The sequence below is a fragment of the Mesoplodon densirostris genome, chromosome 2, assembly GCF_025265405.1.
Source record: "Mesoplodon densirostris isolate mMesDen1 chromosome 2, mMesDen1 primary haplotype, whole genome shotgun sequence".
In the NCBI taxonomy this organism is placed as follows: domain Eukaryota; kingdom Metazoa; phylum Chordata; class Mammalia; order Artiodactyla; family Ziphiidae; genus Mesoplodon; species Mesoplodon densirostris.
In genome coordinates, this window is record NC_082662.1 from 95,562,187 (window position 1) to 95,570,215 (window position 8,029).

The window sequence follows — 8,029 nt, forward strand, 5'->3', positions numbered from 1 at the left end:
ATAATGTCATAACAAGGAAATATATTATAAATATTATAACCACCAAAAACCTTTAACTTTAGGCATTGGCATGTAAGACTGTGTGTGTGTGTGTGTGTGTGTCTGTGTGTGTGTGTTTGTGTGTGTGTGTATGTATTTCTTTATCAGGAATGTAATAGGATTGTTCTTTCATAAGAAGATGTTTTTCTAAGTAGTTCAAGGTAATTCTAAACATTCGAATATTGTATTTGGTACTTGTGATTATAAATTTGAGGGCCAGTAAATGTATTTCCTATTATATATCATTCAGGTAGTATTAAAATAGAGCAACTTTGAAGTAAATTTCCAGTGGTGGCTCAGGTGAATAAAGTATTAACAAATTCAACAAAGTAAATATTATTTGACTTTAAAACAAAGAGCCAGTTTCATATGTGTTATTTTATTTTATTTAAATCTCTAGAGCTCGCAAAAAGGCAACACAAAGGTTGCAGTCAGACATATTTCCTTTTCTTTTAACTGTGAGAAAGAAAAAAATAAATGTGTCATAGTTTCCCCCAGTCCTTCCCTTGATTATATGAATGCAACCTTTCAAAATGGCCTGAGGTGACAGTGGGCATTTTATCAGTGATCTCAGAAGACATATTATAGAAGTTATATTTCTTTGTCTTTTTTTTGAATCTCTTATTTTCAACAGATTCTTTGTGGCAAAACATACCTACTCTTTTCCTAAATTTTTCAAAAATCAAATAACTTTTTCACTTTTCTAAAATAAAATAGAAATTTACATCTTTATGTGAGGTGATGAATTTTTAAGCTCAAAAAGTCTATTAATATAGCCAACAAGTCACTTCACTCTTTTTTTTCCTACAACTTACTTTATATTGTTTTTTTTCTCTTGCATATTATGTGCTACACTGTAAACATTTTGAGAAGCTTTACTGATTTAATTTTGTTATTGTGCTTGATTTATTGAAAATAATGAGATAAGTTTTAATGGGAGTTATACATTTAACAAATTTCAAATCTTAACTTGTGGTTCTTTTGGTCCCATTTTCTTTCCTTTTTAATTTTCTTTTATTACCATTGACAGTTTATCATAATCATTTGTTCTTTGATATATTCCCAATAACCTCCAATGTACAGTTGCAGGGGAGAGATGTTAATTTGCCCCCTGTCCTTTCAGGAAATACCAGCATCTTCAGTGATTACTGCAAGTAATTTTTTAGCAATTCCATTTGTCACCAAACTCTTGCCTTCCAAAAATTCTTCTTTTTCCATCCTAAAGGTAGGATTTACTGATCCTGGCTTTGTTAACTCCCCAAAAGCCTTGATAAACCTACTCTTTGAACATCCTACTTATTATATTGTACCTCACAATTATCTCGAAGAATGGGTATCACAATTATAACTCCTCACTAAAAGTAAACATTCCTTGCTGTCTGGCTTAATTATCCTCATTTCTACATGTATCTCTCTGTTTGTATTTATTATTTTTAATAACAACAATGTAAATTTTTCATATTACATTAATTATATACATGCTCATAAGGATTATGAACATTTTATTGTATTTTATCTATACAGTAGATCTATGAACAGACTGTTATTTGAGTTTACAGATACAGAAACTCTGAAACATTGTTTATCCTTCTGGTAACTGGATGAGACAGAACACAAACCCAAGCAAAAGTAAAGACCAGTGAGCTTCCTAGGGTGCCATAGCTGTCACCTGAGTAAGAGAATGTGTGTAGACTGGGTAGAATCTATATATTCTACTTACCTTGGAATGGGCTCATAAAAGTGCTAATCGTTGATGAGGATCTCATAAATACTGAAAATTATAGCTGAAACTGACTTCATTAGGTGATTAGTAAACTGATTAATTGATAGGGAAATAATAGAATGCTCTCAAAGAATGCATAGTGTATCATTTTAGAAATGGTGCTTGGCATTGCCTTCTGAATATGCATTTCATTGATCCCAGCACTGAAAGGCACATTGTATACCTGAGAGCCTGGCTAATACTTTTGACTTTCCATTTATATTTCTCTTAATTTATCTCTTTATCTTAATACCTCCTCAACCTCAGATAATAATTTATAGAAATCTATAATGGAAAATGAACCCAAATATCAATATTAATGGTATTTGTTATAGATAATGTGTGAAATTTTAATATTATTGATGTTAAATAATTAACTTTCTGTTAGCCTCAGGGGGAAAAAAATGTATCTTTTCCTCAGGTTAGAGACATTTTTATTCATTGGAGCCATTGTATCCACATAGTATTCTCTTATTTTCCAATATTTTCCACATTCAATGAAGAGAACAGATTCTTTTTTCTATTCTATGAATAATTACATAGAGTAAATTCTAATTTGAATCAACAATCTTAGGAATTTAGAAAGCATTTAAAAGTTATTATCAGTAATACTTATTTTCTCAATTTAGTTTTAGTTTACACACTTACTTTCAATTTCATTTGTGAAGTCCTAGAGATTAATAAGAAAATGGTCCAAATTGCATTTTTCTATTTAGGGAGCTGAATAATGATTATTCATCTTTGCAAAAAGCACAAAAGGTAACACAGTATTTTCAGCCTTATTCTCCCTTATTTTCATGGTACCATTCAATGTGAAGTGGGTAAAAATGCCTTTTCAGGTGCTTCTATAAAATAAGTAATTCCCTGAGGGTCACTCATTCAATTTGTCCACGCATACATTTTGCACCAGAAATTAATTTAGAAAGGTTGACTAAGTGATCACCTATGTCAGAGACAGAAGAAGCCATCCAGTCAGTGTTAATCCTTATGAGCAAGGATTTTGGAAGTAAGATGAATATATGTTATAGTATGATATTATATATTGTATATTATCTGATATATTATAAGTATAAATATAGACTTAATATATACATAGTTCTTACAGATCAATAATATAAATATTACCTTAATTAAATATACAAATACATGAACAGATATTTTAAAAAGAAGTAATACAAATGGTGAATATGCATGTTTTTTAAAAAAAATCAACCTTCTAAAAAGCAATAAAGCAATTATAATAAAATTCTTTTTTTGTTACACACTTTAACAAAGTTAAAGATGAATATGAAAATATGTATAATAAGTTTTAGAAATTTTCATATCCTTACATCTACTAGCTCTTCTAAGAATTCATCCCATGAAAATAATCTTAGCATAAATGCCCTCAAAAAACTGTACACAAGAATTTTCAGCACTGCCTTTATTTATGATTGCATAAATGACAAATAAACCTAATGTCCAAATTGCAAATATATTAAATAAAGCATTATCTATCTATATATAGAATTTTAGAAATCACATTTGCAAAACTATCTAAGAAATAAGATATAGTATATAGTAATAATGTAATTGTAAGCAAAAAATCAAGAAATAAAGCTTTATATAGTATAAGATACAATGTATTTAATACAATGTAAAATAAAATGTATATTTTATAAATATACATATACATTTATACATGAAAGAACTATACAATAAATTACCACATTTTTAGAGTAGATATTACTGTGTGATATTCATACTTTATTCTATACATTAAATTATATTTCTGTTTTCAAATTTCATCAATAAATATGCATTATATTATAATTAGAAACATATTACCAAACGTTTTAAAAGCTACACATTTTATATTGAAAAATTAAAATAGTGACATGTAAAGTATAAATGAGTTCAATACAGCAGCAAGTATTTTTGGTAAGCTGCATTTAAATCAGTTTTTAAAAGTTAACCTCTGTATAAATGAGTGTATGTAAGATAAAAAAGAAAAAGCAGAGAAAGAACAGACAATCCATCAAATAACTATAAATAATTAATAAACATGGGAATGTTGTTTGTAATCTTAAACAATTAAAGCTATATAAGTGTAACCATTATAAAATGTTCAACTCTAAATTTGACAAAGATTAAGTAGAACACATGCATACTATTCAATGTTGAAGAGGTAAAAAGAGATGGGCTAATACACTACACATAGAAAATTAAAGTTGTACAATATCTGTGTAGAAAGTAATTTGGAAATCTGCTCTTTTCTTACCTCCAGGAAGTAAGGTCTTCCTTTCCTTCAAGTATGATTGTATTTTTTTGAAGTAGAGATTAAAAAGAATAGTTCCACAAAAATGTGTTCTCTTTCCAGTCTAAAAACAGATTGGGGCTTCCCTGATGGTGCAGTGGTTGAGAGTCCACCTGCTGATGCAGGGAACACGGGTGCCCCGGTCTGGGAAGATCCCCCATGCCGCAGAGCGGCTGGGCCCGTGAGCCATGGCCACTGAGCGTGCACATCCGGAACCTGTGCTCCGCAACGGGAGAGGCCACAGCAGTAAGAGGCCTGTGTACTGCAAAAAAAAAAAAAAACCCAAAAAACAAACAAGCAACAAAAACAACAAAAAAACCAGATTGACTTTCTTCCTATATCCAGTTTCTGTATTAGAGATCACACTTATGCAGGAGAGGCCCACACCTACCTAAAAAGGACTGTAAACTTACTCTATGATACCTGCAAGATAACTTATCAAAATATTGCAGAATAAGACTAATATCTTAATGGCTAAAAACAAACTAACAAACAAAACTAGAAGCAGTGGCCGATGTATTTTTTACAGATATGATCAAATATGTTTACAAGTGTTATTTACTAAAAAAATAATTGGAGGGCCTCCCTGGTGGCGCGGTGGTTGGGAGTCCGCCTGCCGATGCAGGGGATGCGGGTTCGTGCCCCGGTCTGGGAGGATCCCATATGCCGCGGAGCGGCTGGGCCTGTGAGCCATGGCCGCTGGGCCTGCGCGTCCGGAGCCTGTGCTCCGCAATGGGAGAGGCCACAACAGTGAGAGGCCCACATACCGCAAAAAGAAAAAAAAAAAAAATAATAATTGGAAACCAGCTAAATATTCAACAATAAAAAATAAACTATCATTGAAGCCATAGGATGTATTATGTATTTATTAAAAATAAGTTTTAAAGAATTATAATACCAGAAGGTTAAAAAAGCATAATGTAAGGATGTCTCTGCATTGTGATCTGTTGTATCTCGTACATGTGTGAGTGTGGGTTTGGGAATGTGTGGACAAAAAGAGAGTGTCAGGGTGTGTGTGGGGAAGAAATGGCTTATGCAAAATATACCACATTTTAATGGGGGTTATATTTGGTTTCTGGAATTATTTTCTCTCACAATTTTTGCATTTGCTAAATTATTTTGAATCAGAAAATATTCAAAAAGCTTAAATTACCTACTCTCATACTTCCACTATAAAGTTCAAATATTTAAAATAAGCTTACCAAGACTTAGGCATGAATGAACTTAAAAATAAATTGACCAATAAAAATGGTCAATATAATTAATAATTTATCAATTAAAAATCATAAATGATATTACCATTTGTATCTATCAGATTGGAATATTAAGAATCTTCTTATTACCCAATGGATGGGAGAAAATCATACTTATACTATTACTGAGAGTATTAATGGATGACACAGTTTAAGAAGGTAGGCAGCAATGAACACCTGAACACATGTATTCTTTATTTAGGAATTTACACTTTTTCTGATCAAAAGTTAGGAATTTATGTTTTTTCTAATCAAAAACAAATGTGTAGAGATAAATAAATATGAATAATCTCTGTGATTTTTTTTTCTAATAACAAAAAATATATATGTTATATAGTAATGATGCAGTGTTTGGAGGGTGTAAAATTAAATGTAAAGTGGACTATAAGTAAAGATGTAGAAAAATCTTTCAAGATATTTTGTTAATTAAAAACATCTGATTTCAGAATGATATGTAAAATATTTTTACATTTTTACATAATATCCAGATTAAGCAAGAAGATATCAATCACTTCAATCATTTACAAAATACAATTATCCATACTTTGTGTCTGCATAGAAAATTTAGGAAAGAATACACTACAAATCTTTGACAATGGTTGTACTGATTGAGGTTCATGAATTTTTACTTTCTACTCTTTGTCCCATGGTGTACACTACTTTCATAATAGTATTATTATAGTTAATAATGATAAGAAAAGCATGCCACTTGCTGCCATTTAATTCACTGCCATTAAGGTTGGAGCTGATTTAATTTTCCTTAATTAGTATGCTGAATCTGATATTATCATTTGAAACTGAAAAATTATAAATGCCATCTTTTTTTATCAAGGGAGTAAACATTTTCACTTTCAGAATAATGACTTGCTTTTGCTTTGTTCAGTCATACTTTATTGCTGTTAGGTTGGATTTCACTAAATCATCCTGTGTTATCTGGGTATTATACAGAATAATAAACATTTTATTGCATGTAATTATTTTAGCAATTGAAAGCTCACTAATAATTTCCATTTTTACTCTTTTTTCTCAAAATCATAATTTTTATCCATCAGAAGTAATTCTTAATGAGATTTTTTAAAAACCTAAAAAGTAAAAACTTAAACACTCACTCTGGAGGCAATCAGTATGTCCAGAAGTAATTGATATTCCAACTACCAAAAACAAAGAGAGGTGGAAGTATTGGGTGATAGTTAATTCTATAGAAAATAAGTCCTGATATCAGTACCCAAAGACTAAATATGTAAATCCTTAAATTTCAGTTAAGGGTGATGAAGTAATTATTACAATAATAATAAATTTTGTATCAGTTAAAACATTGAACTCAGATAATAGAGGATATACCAAGTACACAATAACTTTAAAATTAGAACCATGCCTATTATTTTTCAACACAATTAATTTCAAAGAGAAGATGTATATCCTAAAATAACTCATTGTATGTAAATATATTTTACAATTACTTTGAGTTCTGAAGAGTCATCTTATAGACAATATAATGCATTCCTAAAAATAAGCAAATGGATAAAAATACATTTATATACACTAGAAAATACTACACACACACACAAACACATATACACCCTAAATTAGTTAAATTTTTTTTTTTTTTTTTTTTTTTTGCTGTACGCGGGCCTCTCACTGTTGTGGCCTCCCCCATTGCGGAGCACAGGCTCCGGACGCACAGGCCCAGCGGCCATGGCTCACGGGCCCAGCCTCTCCACGGCATGTGGGATCTTCCCAGACCGGGGCACGAACCCGTATCCCCTGCATCGGCAGGCGGACTCTCAACCACTGCGCCACCAGGGAAGCCCGAGTTAAATTTTTAATTCTTAAGTCTCCAAAGGAAAAAAAAAAATCTACCAATAAACCAGGGATTGTTTCCCCAAATTGAGATTTTCCTGTTCAATATCTTTGATTTTTTTTATCAAAGATTTTTTATCAGTAAACCTTTGCCAAACCTTTGTTTTACACATTTGAATTTACATCGTAGACCAAAGATACAATAGGGTGACTGCATTCAATTGTTAATTTCAAGCTTTCCATTCATCTAATTTTTTTTATTACCATCATTTCTGTAGTTCCTTTCACTATGATCTCTTATTGTGAAATGCAATTTGCGCTCCACAATTTGAAACCCTCCCACCCAAGTTCACAAACTAGCACTCTTTTTATGTTAGACATGATTATTTGAATGGTCTTGTTAGGAATTAGTGGTAAAACTAGCAATGAATGTTTTATTATTTTTGAGGCAATTATTAAGACAAAAGAGGCACATGTTATTGACATGAGACCACATCTAACAAGGACCCTAATCTAGGATCCATGATAGGTCTGGATTTCATCACAGAATGAAAAAGTCTGAAAATTGTGTGTGTGTGTGTGTGTTTCCGTGGGAGTCCTAAACTTTCATTGACTTAAGAACAGTGGGGAAACACCTTCCGCAAAGACTTCAGTAACTTGTTAAACAATCAAGAATCACCCTTAGTTAGTTTTCTTCTCTCCTGAAAGCTAAAACAATTGTTGCTAAGCTCCACCCCAAAAGAAAACTACTTGTTTTACAGTATTCAACTACATCAGGTATTGATTTTAGAATAATATTCAATTCAATATTATGTTGCTTAGATTATTTTTAAATTATTGATCTAAAGATCATAATACATGGTATTGTTTAAGCCTTTA